Here is a 20127-nt window from a genome sequence, read left to right as displayed (position 1 = left end):
GATTTAGGGTGAGCATACGTGTTAGGGTACGGGTTAGTGTTAGCTTACGGGTTAGGACTAGGGGACGGGTGAGGGTAAGGGTTCGGGTAAGGGTTAGGGGACGGGTACGGTTTAGGGTACAGGTTAGGGTACAACAATGGTTTAGCGTGAGCGTACGTGTTAGGGTACGGGCTAGTGTTAGCGTACGGGTTAGGATTAGGGGACGGGTGAGGGTAAGGCTTCGGGTAAGGGTTAGGGTTAGGGTTAGGGTTAGGGGACGGGGTCGGTTTAGGGTACAGGTTAGGGTACGACAACGGTTTAGGGTTAGCGTACGTGTTAGGGTACGGGTTAGTGTTAGCGTACGGGTTAGGATTAGGGGACGGGTGAGGTTACGGCTTCGGGTAAGGGTTAGGGTTAGGGTTAGGGTTAGGGTTAGGGTTAGGGGACGGGGACGGTTTAGGGTACAGGTTAGGGTCCGACAACGGTTTAGGGTGAGCGTACGTGTTAGGGTACGTGTTAGTGTTAGCGTACGGGTTAGGATTAGGGGACGGGTGAGTGTAAGGCTTCGGGTAAGTGTTAGGGTTAGGGTTAGGGTTAGGGTTAGTGGACGGGGACGGTTTAGGGTACAGGTTAGGGTACGACAACGGTTTAGGGTGAGCGTAGGTGTTAGGGTATGGGTTAGTGTTAGCGTACGGGTTAGGATTAGGGGACGGGTGAGGGTAAGGCTTCGGGTAAGGGTTAGGGTTAGGGTTAGGGTTAGGGTTAGGGGACGGGGACGGGGACGGTTTAGGGTACAGGTTAGGGTGCGACAACGGTTTAGGGTCAGCGTACGTGTTAGGGTACGGGTTAGTGTTAGCGTACGGGTTAGGATGAGGGGACGGGTGAGGGTAAGGCTTCGGGTAAGGTTTAGGATTAGGGTTAGGGTTAGGGTTAGGGTTAGGGTTAGGGGACGGGGACGGTTTAGGGTACAGGTTAGTGTACGACAATTGTTTAGGGTGAGCGTACGTGTTAGGGTACGGGTTAGTGTTAGCGTCCGGTTTAGGGTTAGGGGACGGGTGAGTGTAAGGCTTCGGGTAAGGGTTAGGGTTAGGGTTAGGGTTAGGGTTAGGGGACGGGGACGGGGACGGTTTAGGGTACAAGTTAGGGTACGACAACGGTTTGGGGTGAGCGTACGTGTTAGGGTACAGGTTAGTGTTAGCGTACGGGTTAGGATTAGGGGACGGGTGAGGGTAAGGCTTCGGGTAAGGGTTAGGGTTAGGGTTAGGGTTAGGGTTAGGGTTAGGGGATGGGGACGGTTTAGGGTACAGGTTAAGGAACGACAACGGTTTAGGGTGAGAGTACGTGTTAGGGTACGGGTTAGTGTTAGCGTACGGGTTAGGGGTAGGGGACGGGTGAGGGTAAGGCTTCGGGTAAGGGTTAGGGTTAGGGTTAGGGTTAGGGATAGGGGACGGGGACGGTTTAGGGTACAGGTTAGGGTACGACAACGGTTTAGGGTGAGCGTACGTGTTAGGGTACGTGTTAGTGTTAGCGTACGAGTTAGGATTAGGGGACGGGTGATGGTAAGGCTTCGGGTAAGGGTTAGGGTTAGGGTTAGGGTTAGGGTTAGAGTTAGGGGAAGGGGACGGTTTAGGGTACAGGTTAGGGTACGACAATGGTTTAGGGTGAGCGTACGTGTTAGGGTACATGTTAGTGTTAGCGTACGGGTTAGGATTAGGGGACGGGTGTGGGTAAGGCTTCGGGTAAGGGTTAGGGTTAGGGTTAGGGTGAGGGTTAGGGGACAGGGACGGTTTAGGGTAAAGGTTAGGGCACGACAACGGTTTAAGGTGAGCGTACGTGTTAGGGTACGGGTTAGTGTTAGCGTACGGGTTAGGATTAGGGGACGGGTGAGGGTAAGGCTTCGGGTAAGGGTTACGGTTAGGGTTAGGGTTAGAGTTAGGGTTAGGGGATGGGGACGGTTTAGGGTACAGGTTAGGGTACGACAACGTTTTAGGGTGAGCGTACGTGTTAGGGTACGTGTTAGTGTTAGCGTAAGGGTTAGGATTAGGGGACGGGTGAGGGTAAGGCTTCGGGTTAGGTTTCGGGTTCTGGTTACGGTTAGGGTTAGAGGACGGGGACGGTTGAGGGTACAGGTTAGGGTACGACAACGGTTTAGGGTGAGCGTACGTGTTAGGGTACGGATTAGTGTTAGCGTACAGGTTAGGATTAGGGGCAGGTGAGGGTAAGGCTTCGGGTAAGGTTTAGGGTTAGGATTAGGGTTAGGGTTAGGGGATGGGGACGGTTTAGGGTACAGGTTAGGGTACGACAACGGTTTAGGGTGAGCGTACGTGTTAGGGTATGGGTTAGTGTTAGCGTACGGGTTAGGATTAGGGGACGGTTGAGCGTAAGGCTTCGGGTAAGGGTTAGTGTTAGGGTTATGGTTAGGTTTAGGGGACGGGGACGGTTTAGGGTACAGGTTAGGGTACGACAAATTTTAGGGTGAGCGTACGTGTTAGGGTTCGGGTTAGTGTTAGCGTACGTGTTAGGATTAGGGGACGGGTGAGTGTAAGGCTTCGGGTAAGAGTTAGGGTTAGGGTTAGGGTTAGGGTTAGTGTTAGGGTTAGGGGACGGGGACGGTTTAGAGTACAGGTTAGGGTACGACAACGGTTTGGGTTGAGTGTATGTGTTAGGGTACGGGTTAGTGTTAGCGTACGGGTTAGGATTAGGGGACGGGTGAGGGTAAGGCTTCGGGTAAGGGTTAGGGTTAGGGTTAGGGTTAGGGTTAGGGTTAGGTTACAGGGACGGTTTAGTGTACAGGTTAGGGTACGACAAAGCTTTAGGGTGAGCGTACGTGTTAGGGTACGGGTTAGTGTTAGCGTACGGGTTAGGATTAGGGGACGGGTGAGGGTAAGGCTTCGGGTAAGTGTTAGGGTTAGGGTTACGGTTAGGGTTAGGGGACGGGGAAGGTTTAGGGTACAGGTTAGGGTACGGAAACGGTTTAGGGTGAGCTTACGTGTTAGGGTACGGGTTAGTGTTAGCGTACGGGTTAGGATTAGGGGACGGGTCAGGGTAAGGCTTCGGGTAAGGGTTAGGGTTAGGGTTAGGATTAAGGTTAGGGTTAGGGGACGGGGACGGTTTAGGGTACAGGTTAGGGTACGACAACGGTTTAGGGTGAGCGTACGTGTTAGGGTACGGGTTAGTGTTAGCGTACGGGTTAGGATTAGGGGACGGGTGAGGGTAAGGCTTCGGGTAAGGGTTAGGGTTAGGGTTAGGGTTAGGGGACGGGGACGGGGACGGGGACGGTTTAGGGTACACGTTAGGGCACGACAACGGTTTAGGGTGAGCGTACGTGTTAGGGTACGGGTTAGTGTTAGCGTACGGGTTAGGATTAGGGGACGGGTGAGGGTAAGTTTTCGGGTTAGGGTTAGGGTTAGGGTTAGGGTTACGGTTAGGGTTAGGGGACGGGGACGGTGTAGGAAACAGGTTAGTGTACGACAACGGTTTAGGGTGAGCGTACATGTTAGGGTACGTGTTAGTGTTAGCGTAAGGGTTAGGATTAGGGCACGGGTGAGGGTAAGGCTTCGGGTTAGGCTTAGGGTTCTGGTTACGGTTAGGGTTAGGGAACGGGGACGGTTGAGGGTACAGGTTAGGGTACGACAACGGTTTAGGGTGAGCGTACGTGTTAGGGTACGGGTTAGTGTTAGCGTACGGGTTAGGATTAGTGGCGGGTGAGGGTAAGGCTTCGGGTAAGGGTTAGGGTTAGGGTTAGGGTTAGGGGACGGGGACGGTTTAGGGTACAGGTTAGGGTACGACAACGGTTTAGGGTGAGCGTACGTGTTAGGGTACGGGTTAGTGTTAGCGTACGGGTTAGGATTAGGGGACAGTTGAGGGAAAGGCTTCGGGTAAGGTTTAGGGTTAGGTTTAGGGTTAGGGTTAGGGTTACGGGACGGGGTCGGTTTAGGGTACAGGTTAGGGTACGACAACGGTTTAGGGTGAGCATACTTGTTATGGTACGGGTTAGTGTTAGCGTACGGTTTAGGATTAGGGGACGGGTGAGGGTAAGGCTTCAGGTAAGGGTTAGGGTTAGGGTTACGGTTAGGGTTAGGGGACGGGGACGGTTTAGGGTACAGGTTAGGGCACGACAACGGTTTAGGTTGAGCGTACGTGTTAGGGTACGGGTTAGTGTTAGCGTACGGGTTAGGATTAGGGGACGGGTGATGGTAAGGCTTCGGGTAAGGGTTAGGGTTAGGGTTAGGGTTAGTGTTAGGGTTAGGGGATGGGGACGGTTTAGGGTACAGGTTAGGGTACGACAACGTTTTAGGGTGAGCGTACGTGTTAGGGTACGTGTTAGTGTTAGCGTACGGGTTAGGATTAGGGGACGGGTGAGGGTAAGGCATCGGGTTAGGGTTAGGGTTAGGGTTACGGTTAGGGTTAGGGGACGGGGACGGTTTAGGGTACAGGTTAGGGTACGACAACGGTTTAGGGTGAGCGTACGTGTTAGGGTACGGGTTAGTGTTAGCGTACGGGTTAGGATTAGGGGACGGGTGAGGGTATGTCTTCGGGTAAGGGTTAGGGTTAGGGTTAGGGGACGGGGACGGTTTAGGGTACAGGTTAGGGTACGACAACGGTTTAGGGTGAGCGTACGTGTTAGGGTACGGGTTAGTGTTAGCGTACGGGTTAGGATGAGGGGACGGGTGAGGGTAAGGCTTCGGGTAAGGGTTAGGGTTAGGTTTAGGGTTAGGGTTAGGGTTAGGGGACGGGGACGGTTTAGGGTACAGGTTAGGGTACGACAACGGTTTAGGGTGAGCGTACATGTTAGGGTACGGGTTAGTGTTAGCGTACGGGTTAGGATTAGGGGACGGGTGAGGGTAAGGCTTCGGGTAAGGGTTAGGGTTAGGGTTATGGTTAGAGTTAGGGTTTAGGGACGGGGACGGTTTAGGGTACAGGTTAGGGTACGACAACGGTTTAGGGTGAGCGTACGTGTTAGGGTACGGGTTAGTGTTAGCGTACGGGTTGGGATTATGGGACGGGTGTGGGTAAGGGTTAGGGTTAGGGTTAGGGTTAGGGTTAGGGTTAGGGGACGGGGACGGGGACGGGGACGGTTTAGGGTACACGTTAGGGCACGACAACGGTTTAGGGTGAGCGTACGTGTTAGGGTACGGGTTAGTGTGAGCGTACGTGTTCGGATTAGGGGACGGGTGCGGGTAAGGCTTCGGGTTAGGGTTAGGGTTAGGGTTAGGGTTAGGATTAGGGTTAGGGGACGGGGACGGTGTAGGAAACAGGTTAGGGTACGACAACGGTTTAGGGTGAGCGTACATGTTAGGGTACGGGTTAGTGTTAGCGTAAGGGTTAGGATTAGGGCACGGGTGAGGGTAAGGTTCGGGTTAGGGTTAGGGTTCTGATTACGGTTAGGGTTAGGGGACGGGGACGGTTTAGGGTACAGGTTAGGGTACGACAACGGTTTAGGGTGAGCGTACGTGTTAGGGTATGGGTTAGTGTTAGCGTACGGGTTAGGATTAGGGGACGGTTGAGGGTAAGGCTTCGGGTAAGGTTTAGGGTTAGGTTTAGGGTTAGGGTTAGGGTTACGGGACGGGGACGGTTTAGGGTACAGGTTTGGGTACGACAACGGTTTAGGGTGAGCGTACGTGTTAGGGTACGGGTTAGTGTTAGCGTACGGGTTGGGATTATGGGACGGGTGTGGGTAAGGGTTAGGGTTAGGGTTAGGGTTAGGGTTAGGGTTAGGGGACGGGGACGGGGACGGGGACGGTTTAGGGTACACGTTAGGGCACGACAACGGTTTAGGGTGAGCGTACGTGTTAGGGTACGGGTTAGTGTGAGCGTACGTGTTCGGATTAGGGGACGGGTGCGGGTAAGGCTTCGGGTTAGGGTTAGGGTTAGGGTTAGGGTTAGGATTAGGGTTAGGGGACGGGGACGGTGTAGGAAACAGGTTAGGGTACGACAACGGTTTAGGGTGAGCGTACATGTTAGGGTACGGGTTAGTGTTAGCGTAAGGGTTAGGATTAGGGCACGGGTGAGGGTAAGGTTCGGGTTAGGGTTAGGGTTCTGATTACGGTTAGGGTTAGGGGACGGGGACGGTTTAGGGTACAGGTTAGGGTACGACAACGGTTTAGGGTGAGCGTACGTGTTAGGGTATGGGTTAGTGTTAGCGTACGGGTTAGGATTAGGGGACGGTTGAGGGTAAGGCTTCGGGTAAGGTTTAGGGTTAGGTTTAGGGTTAGGGTTAGGGTTACGGGACGGGGACGGTTTAGGGTACAGGTTTGGGTACGACAACGGTTTAGGGTGAGCATACTTGTTATGGTACGGGTTAGTGTTAGCGTACGGTTTAGGATTAGGGGACGGGTGAGGGTAAGGCTTCAGGTAAGGGTTAGGGTTAGGGTTACGGTTAGGGTTAGGGGACGGGGACGGTTTAGGGTACAGGTTAGGGTACGACAACGGTTTAGGGTGAGCGTACATGTTAGGGTACGGGTTAGTGTTAGCGTACGGGTTAGGATTAGGGGACGGGTGAGTGTAAGGCTTCGGGTAAGGGTTAGGGTTAGGGTTAGGGTTAGGGTTAGGGTTAGGGGACGGGGACGGTTTAGGGTACAGGTTAGAGTACGAAAACGGTTTAGGGTGAGCGTACGTGTTAGGGTATGGGTTAGTGTTAGCGTACGGGTAAGGATTAGGGGACGGGTGAGGGTAAGGCTTCGGGTAAGGGTTAGGGTTAGGGTTAGTGTTAGGGTTAGGGTTAGGGGACGGGGACGGTTTAGGGTACAGGTTAGGGTACGACAACGATTTAGTGTGAGCGTACATGTTAGGGTACGGGTTAGTGTTAGCGTACGGGTTAGGATTAGGGGACGGGTGAGGGTAAGGCTTCGGGTAAGTGTTAGGGTTAGGGTTATGGTTAGGGTTAGGGTTAGGCGACGGGGACGGCTTAGGGTACAGTTTAGGGTACGACAACGGTTTAGGGTGAGCGTACGTGTTAGGGTACGGGTTAGTGTTAGCGTACGGGTTAGGATTATGGGACGGGTGTGGGTAAGGGTTAGGGTTAGGGTTAGGGTTAGGGTTAGGGGACGGGGACGGGGACGGTTTAGGGTACAGGTTAGGGTACGACAACGGTTTGGGGTGAGCGTACGTGTTAGGGTACGGGTTAGTGTTAGCGTACGGGTTAGGATTAGGGGACGGGTGAGGGTAAGGCTTCGGGTAAGGGTTAGGGTTAGGGTTAAGGTTAGGGTTAGGGTTAGGGGATGGGGACGGTTTAGGGTACAGGTTAAGGAACCACAACGGTTTAGGGTGAGCGTACGTGTTAGGGTACGGATTAGTGTTAGCGTACGGTTTAGGGTTAGGGGACGGGTGAGTGTAAGGCTTCGGGTAAGGGTTTAGGGTTAGGTTTAGGGTTAGGGCTAGGGGAAGGGGACGGCTTAGGGTACAGGTTAGGGTACGACAACGGTTTAGGGTGAGCGTACGTGTTAGGGTACGTGTTAGTGTTAGCGTACGGGTTAGGATTAGGGGACGGGTGAGGGTAAGGCTTCGGGTAATGGTTAGGGTTAGGGTTAGGGTTAGGGTTAGGGTTAGGGGACGGGGACGGTTTAGGGTACAGGTTAGGGTACGACAATGGTTTAGGGTGAGCGTAAGTGTTAGGGTACGGGTTCGTGTTAGCGTACGGATTAGGATTAGGGGACGGGTGAGGGTAAGGCTTCGGGTAAGGGTTATGGTTATGGTTAGGGTTAGGGTTAGGGTTAGGGGACGGGGACGGTGTAGGGTAGAGGTTAGGGTACGACAACGGTTTAGGTTGAGCGTACGTGTTAGGGTACGGGTTAGTGTTAGCGTACGGGTTAGGATTAGGGGACGGGTGAGGGTAAGGCTTCGGGTAAGGGTTAGGGTTAGGGTTAGGGTTAGGGGACGGGGACGGTTTAGGGTACAGGTTAGGGTACGACAACGGTTTAGGGTGAGCGTACGTGTTAGGGTACGGGATAGTGTTAGCGTACGGGTTAGGATTAGGGGACGGGTGAGGGTAAGGCTTCGGGTAAGGGTTAGGGTTAGGGTTAGGGTTAGGCGACGGAGACGGTTTAGGGTATAGGTTAGGGTATGACAACGGTTTAGGGTGAGCGTACGTGTTAGGGTACGGTTTAGTGTTAGCGTACGGGTTAGGATTAAGGGACGGGTGAGGGTAAGGCTTCGGGTAAGGGTTAGGGTTAGGGTTAGGGTTAGGCTTAGGGTACGGGGACGGTTTTGGGTACAGGTTAGGGTACGACAACGGTTTAGGGTGAGCGTACGTGTTAGGGTACGGGTTAGTGTTAGCGTACGGTTTAGGATTAGGGGACGGGTGAGGGTAAGGCTTAGGGTAAGGTTTAGGGTTAGGGTTAGGGTTAGGGTTAGGGTTAGGGGACGGGTACCGTTTAGGGTACAGGTTAGGGTATGACAACGGTTTAGGGTGAGCGTACGTGTTAGGGTACGGGTTAGTGTCAGCGTACGGGTTAGGATTAGGGACCAAGTGAGGGTAAGGCTTCGGGTAAGGGTTAGGGTTAGGGTTAGGGTTAGGGTTAGGGTTAGGGGACGGGGACGGTTTAGGGTACAGTTTAGGGTACGACAACGGTTTAGTGTGAGCATACGTGTTAGGGTACGGGTTAGTGTTATCCTACGGGTTACGATAAGTGGACGGGTGAGGGTAAGGCTTCGGGTAAGGGTTAGTGTTAGGGTTAGGGGACGGGGACGGGGACGGTTTAGGGTACACTTTAGGGTACGACAACGGTTTAGGGTGAGCGTACGTGTTAGGGTACGGGTTAGTGTTAGCGTACGGGTTAGGATTAAGGGACGGGTGAGGGTAAGGCTTCGGGTAAGGGTTAGGGTTAGGGTTAGGGTTAGGGTTAGGGTTAGGGGACGGGGACGGTTTAGGGTACAGGTTAGGGTACGACAACGGTTTAGGGTGAGCGTACGTGTTATGGTACGGGTTCGTGTTAGCGTACGTGTTAGGATTAGGGGACGGGTGAGGGTAAGGCTTCCGGTAAGGCTTAGGGTTAGGGTTAGGGTTAGGGGACGGGGACGGTTTAGGGTACAGTTTAGGGTACGACAACGGTTTAGGGTGAGCATACGTGTTAGGGTACGGGTTAGTGTTATCGTACGGGTTACGATAAGTGGACGGGTGAGGGTAAGGCTTCGGGTAAGGGTTAGTGTTAGGGTTAGGGGACGGGGACGGGGACGGTTTAGGGTACAGGTTAGGGTACGACAACGGTTTAGGGTGAGCGTACGTGTTAGGGTACGGGTTAGTGTTAGCGTACGGGTTAGGATTAAGGGACGGGTGAGGGTAAGGCTTCGGGTAAGGGTTAGGGTTAGGGTTAGGGTTAGGGTTAGGGTTAGGGGACGGGGACGGTTTAGGGTACAGGTTAGGGTACGACAACGGTTTAAGGTGAGCGTACGTGTTATGGTACGGGTTCGTGTTAGCGTACGTGTTAGGATTAGGGGACGGGTGAGGGTAAGGCTTCGGGTAAGGGTTAGGGTTAGGGTTAGGGTTAGGGGATGGGGGCGGTTTAGGGTACAGGTTAGGGTACGACAACAGTTTAGGTTGAGCGTACGTGTTAGGGTACGGGTTAGTGTTAGCGTACGGGTTAGGGGACGGGTGAGGGTAAGGCTTCGGGTAAGAGTTAGGGTTAGGGTTGGGGTTAGGGTTAGGGGTAGGGGACGGGGACGGTTTAGGGTACAGGTTAGGGTACGACAACGGTTTAGGGTGAGCGTACGTGTTAGGGTATGGGTTAGTTTTAGCGTACGGGTTAGGATTAGGGGACGGGTGAGGGTAAGGCTTCGGGTAAGGGTTAGGGTTAGGGTTAGGGTTAGGGGACGGGGACGGGGACGGGGACGGTTTAGGGTACAGGTTAGGGTACGAGAACGGTTTACGGTGAGTGTACGTGTTACGGTACGGGTTAGTGTTAGCGTACGGGTTAGGATTAGGGGACGGGTGAGGGTAAGGCTTCGGGCAAGGGTTAGTGTTAGGGTTAGGGTTAGGGGAAGGGGACGGGGACGGGGACGTTTTAGGGTACAGGTTAGTGTACGACAAGGGTTTAGTGTGAGCGTACGTGTTAGGGTACGGGTTAGTGTTAGCGAACGGGTTAGGATTAGGGGACGGGTGATTGTAAGGCTTCGGGTAAGGGTTACGGTTAGTGTTAGGGTTAGGGGACGGGGACGGGGACGGGGACGGTTTACGGTACAGGTTAGGGTACGACAACGGTATAGGGTGTGCGTACATTTTAGGGTACGGGTTAGTGTTCGCGTACGGGTTAGGATTAGGGAATGGGTGAGGGTAAGGCTTCGGGTAAGGGTTAGGGTTAGGGTTAGGGTTAGGGTTAGGGGACGGGGACGGTTTAGAGTACAGGTTAGGGTACGACAATGTTTTATGGTGAGCGTACGGGTTAGGGTACGGGTTAGTGTTAGCGTACGGGTTAGGATTAGGGGACGGGTGAGGGTAAGGCTTCGCGTAAGGGTTAGAGTTAGGGTTAGGGTTAGGGTTAGGGGACGGGGACGGTTTAGGGTTAGGGTTAGTGTTAGGTTTAGGGTTAGGGTTTGGGTTAGGGTTAGGGTTAGGGGACGGGTGAGGGTAAGGTTTCGGGTAAGGGTTAGGGTTAGTGTTAGGGTTAGGGTTAGGGTTAGGGGACGGGGACGGTTTAGGGTACAGGTTAGGGTACGATAACGGTTTAGGGAGAGCGTACGTGTTAGGGTACGGGTTAGTGTTAGCGTAAGGTTTAGGATTAGGGGACGGCTGAGGGTAAGGTTTCGGGTAAGGTTTAGGGTTAGGGTTAGGGTTAGGGTTAGGGGACGGGGACGGGGACGGTTTAGGGTACAGGTTAGAGTACGACAACGGTTTAGGGTGAGCGTACGTTTTAGGGTACGGGTTAGTGTTAGCGTACGGGTTAGGATTAGGGGACGGGTGAGGGTAAGGCTTCGGGTAAGGGTTAGGGTTAGGGTTAGGGTTAGGGTTAGGGGACGGGGACGGTTTAGGGTAAAGTTTAGTGTACGACAAAGGTTTAGGGTGAGCGTACGTGTTAGGGTACGGGTTAGTGTTAGCGTCCAGGTTAGGATTAGGGGACGGGTGAGGGTAAGGCTTCGGGTAAGGGTTAGGGTTAGGGTTAGGGTTAGGGTTAGTGTTAGATGACGGGGACGGTTTGGGGTACGGGTTAGGGTACGACAACGGTTTAGGGTGAGCATACGTGTTAGGGTATGGGTCAGTGTTAGCGAACGGGTTAGGATTAGGGGACGGGAGAGGTTAAGGCTTCGGGTAAGGGTTAGGGTTAAGGTTAGGGTTAGGGTTAGGGTTAGGGGACGGGGACGTTTTAGGGTACAGGTTAAGGTACGACAATGGTTTAGGGTGAGCATACGTGTTAGGGTACGGGTTAGTGTTAGCGTACGGGTTAGGATTAGGGGATAGGTGAGGGTAAGGCTTAGGGTAAGGGTTAGGGTTAGGGTTAGGGTTAGGGTTAGGGTTAGGGGACGGGGACCGTTTAGGGTACAGGTTAGGGTACGACAACGGTTTAGGGTGAGCGTACGTGTTAGGGTACGGGTTAGTGTTAGCGTACGGGTTAGGATTAGGGACCAAGTGAGGGTAAGGCTTTGGGTAAGGGTTAGGGTTAGGGTTAGGGTTAGGGTTAGGGTTAGGGGACGGGGACGGTTTAGGGTACTGTTTAGGGTACGACAACGGTTTAGTGTGAGCATACGTGTTAGGGTACGGGTTAGTGTTAGCGTAGGGGTTACGATAAGTGGATGGGTGAGGGTAAGGCTTCGGGTAAGCGTTAGGGTTAGGGTTAGGGGACGGGGACTGTTTAGGGTACAGGTTAGGGTACGACAGCCGTTTAGGGTGAGCGTACGTGTTAGGGTACGGGTTAGTGTTAGCGTACGGGTTAGGATTAGGTGACGGGTGAGGGTAAGGCTTCGGGTAAGGGTTAGGGTTAGGGTTAGGGGACGGGGACGGGGACGGTTTAGGGTACAGGTTAGGGTACGACAACTGTTTAGGGTGAGCGTACCTGTTAGGGTACGGGTTAGTGTTAGCGTACGGGTTAGGATGAGGGGACGGGTGAGGGTAAGGCTTCGGGTAAGGGTTAGGGTTAGGGTTAGCGTTAGGGGACAGGGACGGTTTAGGGTACAGGTTAGGGTACGACAACGGTTTAGGGTGAGCGTACGTGTTAGGGTACGGGTTAGTGTTAGCGTACGGTTTAGGATTAGGGGACGGGTGAGGAAAAGGCTTCGGGTAAGGTTTAGGGTTAGGGTTAGGGTTAGGGTTGGGGACGGGGACGGTTTAGGGTACAGGTTAGGGTACGACAAGGGTTTAGGGTGAGCATACGTGTTAGGGTACAGGTTAGTGTTAGCGTACGGGTTAGGATGAGGGGACGGGTGAGGGTAAGGCTTCGGGTAAGGGTTAGGGTTAGGGTTAGGGTTAGGGATAGGGTTAGGGGACGGGGACGGTTTAGGGTACAGGATAGTGTACGACAACGGTTTAGCGTGAGCGTACGTGTTAGGGTACGGGTTAGTGTTAGCGTACGGGTTAGGATTAGGGGACGGGTGAGGGTAAGGCTTCGGGTAAGGGTTAGGGTTAGGGTTAGGGTTAGGGGACGGGGATGGTTTAGGGTACAGTTTAGGGTACGACAACGGTTTAGGGTGAGCGTACGTGTTAGGGTACGGGTTAGTGTTAGCGTACGGGTTAGGATTAAGGGACGGGTGAGGGTAAGGCTTCGGGTAAGGGTTAGGGTTAGGGTTAGGGTTAGGGTTAGGGTTAGGGGACGGGGACGGTTTAGGGTACAGGTTAGGGTACGACAACGGTTTAGGGTGAGCGTACGTGTTATAGTACGGGTTCGTGTTAGCGTACGGGTTAGGATTAGGGGAAGGGTGAGGGTAAGGCTTCGGGTAAGGGTTAGGGTTAGGGTTAGGGTTAGGGTTAGGGTTAGGGGACGGGGACGGTTTAGGGTTCAGGTTAGGGTACGACAACGGTTTAGGGTGAGCGTACGTGTTAGGGTACGGGTTAGTGTTAGTGTACGGGTTAGGATTAGGGGACGGGTGAGGGTAAGGCTTCGGGTAAGGGTTAGGGTTAGGGTTAGGGTTAGGGTTAGGGTTAGGGGACGGGGACCGTTTAGGGTACAGGTTAGGGTACGACAACGGTTTAGGGTGAGCGTACGTGTTAGGGTACGGGTTAGTGTAGGCGTACGGCTTAGGATTAGGGGACGGGTGAGGGTAAGGCTTTGGGTAAGTGTTAGGGTTAGGCTAAGGGTTAGGGTTAGGGTTAGGGGACGGGGACGATTTAGGGTACAGGTTAGGGTACGACAACGGTTTAGGGTGAGCGTACGTGTTAGGGTACGGGTTAGTGTTAGCGTACGGGTTAGGATTAGGGGACGGGTGATGGTAAGGCTTCGGGTAAGGGTTAGGGTTAGGGTTAGGGTTAGGGGACGGGGATGGTTCAGGGTACAGGTTAGGGTACGACAACGGTTTAGGCTGAGCGTACGTGTTAGGGTACGGGTTAGTGTTAGCGTACGGGTTAGGACGAGGGGACGTGTGAGGGTAAGGCTTCGGGAAAGGGTTAGGTTTAGCGTTAGGGTTAGGGATAGGGTTAGAGGACGGGGATGGTTTAGGGTACAGGTTAGGGTACGACAATGGTTTAGGGTGAGCGTACGTGTTAGGGTACGGGTTAGTGTTAGCGTACGGGGTAGGATTAGGGGACGGGTGAGGGTAAGGCTTCGGGTAAGGGTTAGGGTTAGGGTTAGGGTTAGGGGACGGGGACGGTTTAGAGTACAGGTTAGGGTACGACAACGGTTTAGGGTGAGCGTACGTGTTAGGGTACGGGTTAGTGTTAGCGTACGGGTTAGGATGAGGGGACGGGTGAGGGTAAGGCTTCGGGTAAGGGTTAGGTTTAGGGTTAGGGTTAGGGTTAGGGGATGGGGACGGTTTAGGGTACAGGTTAGTGTACGACAACGGTTTAGGGTGAGCGTACGTGTTAGGGTACGGTTTAGTTTTAGCGTACGGGTTAGGATTAGGGGACAGGTGAGGGTAAGGCTTCGGGTAAGTGTTAGGGTTATGGTTAGGGGACGGGACGGGGACGGTTTAGGGTACAGGTTAGGGTACGACAACGGTTTAGGGTGAGCGTACGTGTTAGGGTACGGGTTAGTGTTAGCGTACGGGTTAGGATTAGGGGACGGGTGAGGGTAAGGCTTCGTGTAAGGGTTAGGGTTAGGGTTAGAGTTAGGGTTAGGGTTAGGGGACGGGGACGGTTTAGGGTAGAGTTTAGGGTATGACAACGGTTTAGGGTGAGCGTACGTGTTACGGTACGGGTTAGTGTTAGCGAACGGGTTAGGATTAGGGGACGGGTGAGGGTAAGGCTTCGGGTAAGGTTTAGGGTTAGGGTTAGGGTTAGGGTTAGGGTTAGGGGATGGAGAAGGTTTAGGGTACAGGTTAGGGTACGACAACGGTTTAGGGTGAGCGTACGTGTTAGGGTACGGGTTAGTGTTAGCGTACGGGTTAGGATTAGGGGACGGGTGAGGGTAAGGCTTCGGGTAAGGGTTAGGGTTAGGGTTAGGGTTAGGGTTAGGGTTAGGGGACGGGGACGGTTTAGGGTACAGGTTAGCGTACGACAACGTTGTAGGGTGAGCGTACGTGTTAGGGTATGGGTTAGTGTTAGCGTACGGGTTAGGATTAGGGGACGGGTGAGGGTAAGGCTTTGGGTAAGGGTTAGGGTTAGAGTTAGGGTTAGGGTTAGGGTTAGGGGACGGGGACGGTTTAGGGTACAGGTTAGTGTACGACAACGGTTTAGGGTGAGCGTACGTGTTAGGGTACGGGTTAGTGTTAGCGTACGGGTTAGGATTAGGGGACGGGTGAGGGTAAGGCTTCGGTTAACGGTTAGGGTTAGGGTTAGGGTTAGGCGACGGAGACGGTTTAGGGTATAGGTTAGGGTATGACAACGGTTTAGGGTGAGCGTACGTGTTAGGGTACGGGTTAGTGTTAGCGTACGGGTTAGGATTAGGGGACGGGTGAGGGTAAGGCTTCGGGTAAGGGTTAGGGTTAGGGTTAGGGTTAGGGTTAGGGGACGGGGACGGTTTAGGGTACAGGTTAGGGTACGACAACGGTTTAGGGTGAGCGTACGTGTTAGGGTACGGGTTAGTGTTAGCGTACGGGTTAGGATTAGGGGACGGGTGAGGGTAAGGCTTCTCGTAAGGGTTAGGGTTAGGGTTAGGGTTAGGGTTAGGGGACGGGGACGGTTTAGGGTACAGGTTAGGGTACGACAACGGTTTAGGGTGAGCGTACGTGTTAGGGTACGGGTTAGTGTTAGCGTACGGGTTAGGATTAGGGTACAGGTGAGGGTAAGGCTTCGGGTAAGTGTTAGGGTTAGGGTTAGGGTTAGGGTTAGGGGACGGGGACGGGGACGGTTTAGGGTACAGGTTAGGGTACGACAACGGTTTAGGGTGAGCGTACCTGTTAGGGTACGGTTTAGTGTTAGCGTACGGGTTAGGATTAGGGGACGGGTGAGGGTAAGGCTTCGGGTAAGGGTTAGGGTTAGGGTTAGGGTTAGGGTTAGGGTTAGGGGACGGGGACGGTTTAGGGTACAGGTTAGGGTACGACAACGGTTTAGGGTGAGAGTACGTGTTAGGGTACGGGTTAGTGTTAGCGTACGGGTTAGGATTAGGGGACGGGTGAGGGTAAGGTTTCGGGTAAGTGTTAGGGTTAGGGTTAGGGTTAGGGTTAGGGTTAGGGGACGGGGACGGATAGGGTTAGGGTTAGGGTTAGGGTTAGGGTTAGGGTTAGGTGACGGGGACGGTTTAGGGTTAGGGTTAGGGTTAGGGTTAGGGTTAGGTGACGGGGACGGTTTAGCGTTAGGGTTAGGGTTAGGGTTAGGGTTAGGGTTAGGGGACGGTTTAGGGTACAGGTTAGTGTACGACAATGGTTTAGGGTGAGCATACGTGTTAGGGTACGGGTTAGTGTTAGCGTACGGGTTAGGATTAGGTGACGGGTGAGGGTAAGGCTTCGGATAAGTGTTAGGGTTAGCGTTAGGGTTAGGGGTAGGTTTAGGGGACGGGAACGGTTTAGGGTACAGGTTAGGGTACGACAACGGTTTAGGGTGAGCGTACGTGATAGGGTACGGTTTAGTGTTAGCGTTCGGGTTAGGATTAGGGGACGGGTGAGGGTAAGGTTTCGGGTAAGGGTTAGGGTTAGGGTTAGGGTTAGGGTTAGGGTTAGGGGACGGGGACGGTTTAGGGTACAGGATAGGGGACGGTTTAGGGTACAGGATAGGGTACGACAAGGGTTTAGGGTGAGCGTACGTGTTAGGGTACGGGTTAGTGTTAGCGTACGGGTTAGGATTAGGGGACGGGTGAGGGTAAGGTTTCGAGTAAGGGTTAGGGTTAGTGTTAGGGTAAGGATTAGGGTTAGGGGACGGGGACGGTTTAGGGTACAGGTTAGGGTACGACAACGGTTTAGGGTGAGCGTACGTGTTAGGGTACAGGTTAGTGTTAGCGTACGGGTTAGGATTAGGGGACGGATGAGGGTAAGGCTTCGGGTAAGGGTTAGGGTTAGGGTTAGGGTTAGGGGACGGGGGCGGTTTAGGGTACAGGTTAGGGTACGACAACGGTTTAGGGTGAGCGTACGTGTTAGGGTACGGGTTAGTGTTAGCGTACGGGTTAGGATGAGGGGACGGGTGAGGGTAAGGCTTCGGGTAAGGGTTAGGGTTAGGGTTAGGGTTAGGGGAAGGGGACGGGGACGGGGACGTTTTAGGGTACAGGTTAGTGTACGACAAGGGTTTAGAGTGAGCGTACGTGTTAGGGTACGGGTTAGTGTTAGCGAACGGGTTAGGATTAGGGGACGGGTGATTGTAAGGCTTCGGGTAAGGGTTACGGTTAGGGTTAGGGTTAGGGGACGGGGACGGGGACGGGGACGGTTTACGGTACAGGTTAGGGTACGACAACGGTATAGGGTGTGCGTACATTTTAGGGTACGGGTTAGTGTTCGCGTACGGGTTAGGATTAGGGAATGGGTGAGGGTAAGGCTTCGGGTAAGGGTTAGGGTTAGGGTTAGGGTTAGGGTTAGGGGACGGGGACGGTTTAGAGTACAGGTTAGGGTACGACAATGTTTTATGGTGAGCGTACGGGTTAGGGTACGGGTTAGTGTTAGCGTACGGGTTAGGATTAGGGGACGGGTGAGGGTAAGGCTTCGCGTAAGGGTTAGAGTTAGGGTTAGGGTTAGGGTTAGGGGACGGGGACGGTTTAGGGTTAGGGTTAGTGTTAGGTTTAGGGTTAGGGTTTGGGTTAGGGTTAGGGTTAGGGGACGGGTGAGGGTAAGGTTTCGGGTAAGGGTTAGGGTTAGGGTTAGGGTTAGGGTTAGTGTTAGATGACGGGGACGGTTTGGGGTACGGGTTAGGGTACGACAACGGTTTAGGGTGAGCATACGTGTTAGGGTATGGGTCAGTGTTAGCGAACGGGTTAGGATTAGGGTACGGGAGAGGTTAAGGCTTCGGGTAAGGGTTAGGGTTAGGGTTAGGGTTAGGGGACGGGGACGTTTTAGGGTACAGGTTAAGGTACGACAATGGTTTAGGGTGAGCATACGTGTTAGGGTACGGGTTAGTGTTAGCGTACGGGTTAGGATTAGGGGATAGGTGAGGGTAAGGCTTAGGGTAAGGGTTAGGGTTAGGGTTAGGGTTAGGGTTAGGGTTAGGGGACGGGGACCGTTTAGGGTACAGGTTAGGGTACGACAACGGTTTAGGGTGAGCGTACGTGTTAGGGTACGGGTTAGTGTTAGCGTACGGGTTAGGATTAGGGACCAAGTGAGGGTAAGGCTTCGGGTAAGGGTTAGGGTTAGTGTTAGGGTTAGGGTTAGGGTTAGGGGACGGGGACGGTTTAGGGTACTGTTTAGGGTACGACAATGGTTTAGTGTGAGCATACGTGTTAGGGTACGGGTTAGTGTTAGCGTACGGGTTACGATAAGTGGATGGGTGAGGGTAAGGCTTCGGGTAAGCGTTAGGGTTAGGGTTAGGGGACGGGGACGGTTTAGGGTACAGGATAGTGTACGACAACGGTTTAGCGTGAGCGTACGTGTTAGGGTACGGGTTAGTGTTAGCGTACGGGTTAGGATTAGGGGACGGGTGAGGGTAAGGCTTCGGGTAAGGGTTAGGGTTAGGGTTAGGGTTAGGGGACGGGGATGGTTTAGGGTACAGTTTAGGCTACGACAACGGTTTAGGGTGAGCGTACGTGTTAGGGTACGGGTTAGTGTTAGCGTACGGGTTAGGATTAAGGGACGGGTGAGGGTAAGGCTTCGGGTAAGGGTTAGGGTTAGGGTTAGGGTTAGGGTTAGGGTTAGGGGACGGGGACGGTTTAGGGTACAGGTTAGGGTACGACAACGGTTTAGGTTTAGCGTACGTGTTATGGTACGGGTTCGTGTTAGCGTACGGGTTAGGATTAGGGGAAGGGTGAGGGTAAGGCTTCGGGTAAGGGTTAGGGTTAGGGTTAGGGTTAGGGTTAGGGTTAGGGGACGGGGACGGTTTAGGGTTCAGGTTAGGGTACGACAACGGTTTAGGGTGAGCGTACGTGTTAGGGTACGGGTTAGTGTTAGTGTACGGGTTAGGATTAGGGGACGGGTGAGGGTAAGGCTTCGGGTAAGGGTTAGGGTTAGGGTTAGGGTTAGGGTTAGGGTTAGGGGACGGGGACCGTTTAGGGTACAGGTTAGGGTACGACAACGGTTTAGGGTGAGCGTACGTGTTAGGGTACGGGTTAGTGTAGGTGTACGGCTTAGGATTAGGGGACGGGTGAGGGTAAGGCTTTGGGTAAGTGTTAGGGTTAGGGTAAGGGTTAGGGTTAGGGTTAGGGGACGGGGACGATTTAGGGTACAGGTTAGGGTACGACAACGATTTAGGGTGAGCGTACGTGTTAGGGTACGGGTTAGTGTTAGCGTACGGGTTAGGATTAGGGGACGGGTGATGGTAAGGCTTCGGGTAAGGGTTAGGGTTAGGGTTAGGGTTAGGGGACGGGGATGGTTTAGGGTACAGGTTAGGGTACGACAACGGTTTAGGCTGAGCGTACGTGTTACGGTACGGGTTAGTGTTAGCGTACGGGTTAGGATTAGGGGACGGGTGAGTGTAAGGCTTCGGCTAAGGGTTAGGGTTAGGGTTAAGGTTAGGGTTAGGGTTAGGGGACGGGGACGGTTTAGGGTACAGGTTAGGGTACGACAACGGTTAAGGGTGAGCGTACGTGTTAGGGTACTGGTTAGTGTTAGCGTACGGGTTAGGATGAGGGGACGGGTGAGGGTAAGGCTTTGGGTAAGGGTTAGGGTTAGGGTTAGGGTTAGGGTTAGGGTTAGGGGACGGGGACGGTTTAGGGTACAGGTTAGGGTACGACAACGGTTTAGGGTGAGCGTACGTGTTAGGGTACGGGTTAGTGTTAGCGTACGGGTTAGGATTAGGGGACGGGTGAGGGAAAAGCTTCGGGTAAGGGTTAGGGTTAGGGTTAGGGTTAGGGTTAGGGTTAGGGGACGGGGACGGTTTAGGGTACAGGTTAGGGTACGACAAAGGTTTAGGGTGAGCGTACGTGTTAGGGTACTGGTTAGTGTTCGCGTACGGGTTAGGATGAGGGGACGTGTGAGGGTAAGGCTTCGGGAAAGGGTTAGGTTTAGCGTTAGGGTTAGGGATAGGGTTAGAGGACGGGGACGGTTTAGGGTACAGGTTAGGGTATGACAATGGTTTAGGGTGAGCGTACGTGTTAGGGTATGGGTTAGTGTTAGCGTACGGGGTAGGATTAAGGGACGGGTGAGGGTAAGGCTTCGGGTAAGGGTTAGGGTTAGGGTTAGGGTTAGGGGACGGGGACGGTTTAGAGTACAGGTTAGGGTACGACAACGGTTTAGGGTGAGCGTACGTGTTAGGGTACGAGTTAGTGTTAGCGTACGGGTTAGGATGAGGGGACGGGTGAGGGTAAGGCTTCGGGTAAGGGTTAGGTTTAGGGTTAGGGTTAGGGTTAGGGGACGGGGACGGTTTAGGGTACAGGTTAGTGTACGACAACGGTTTAGGGTGAGCGTACGTGTCAGGGTAAGGGTAATTGTTAGCGTACGGGTTAGGATTAGGGGACGGGTGAGGGAAAGGCTTCGGGTAAGGGTAAGGGTTAGGGTTAGGGTTAGGGTTAGGGTTAGGGGACGGGGACGGTTTAGGGTACAGGTTAGGGTACGACAACGGTT

The sequence above is a fragment of the Delphinapterus leucas genome, chromosome 11, assembly GCF_059928025.1.
Source record: "Delphinapterus leucas isolate spDelLeu-1000000601 "Yukka" chromosome 11, BTC_Dleu_Yukka2, whole genome shotgun sequence".
Lineage (NCBI taxonomy): Eukaryota > Metazoa > Chordata > Mammalia > Artiodactyla > Monodontidae > Delphinapterus > Delphinapterus leucas.
The sequence above is the reverse complement of the archived record's forward strand: the minus strand, read 5'-3'. Positions refer to the sequence as shown.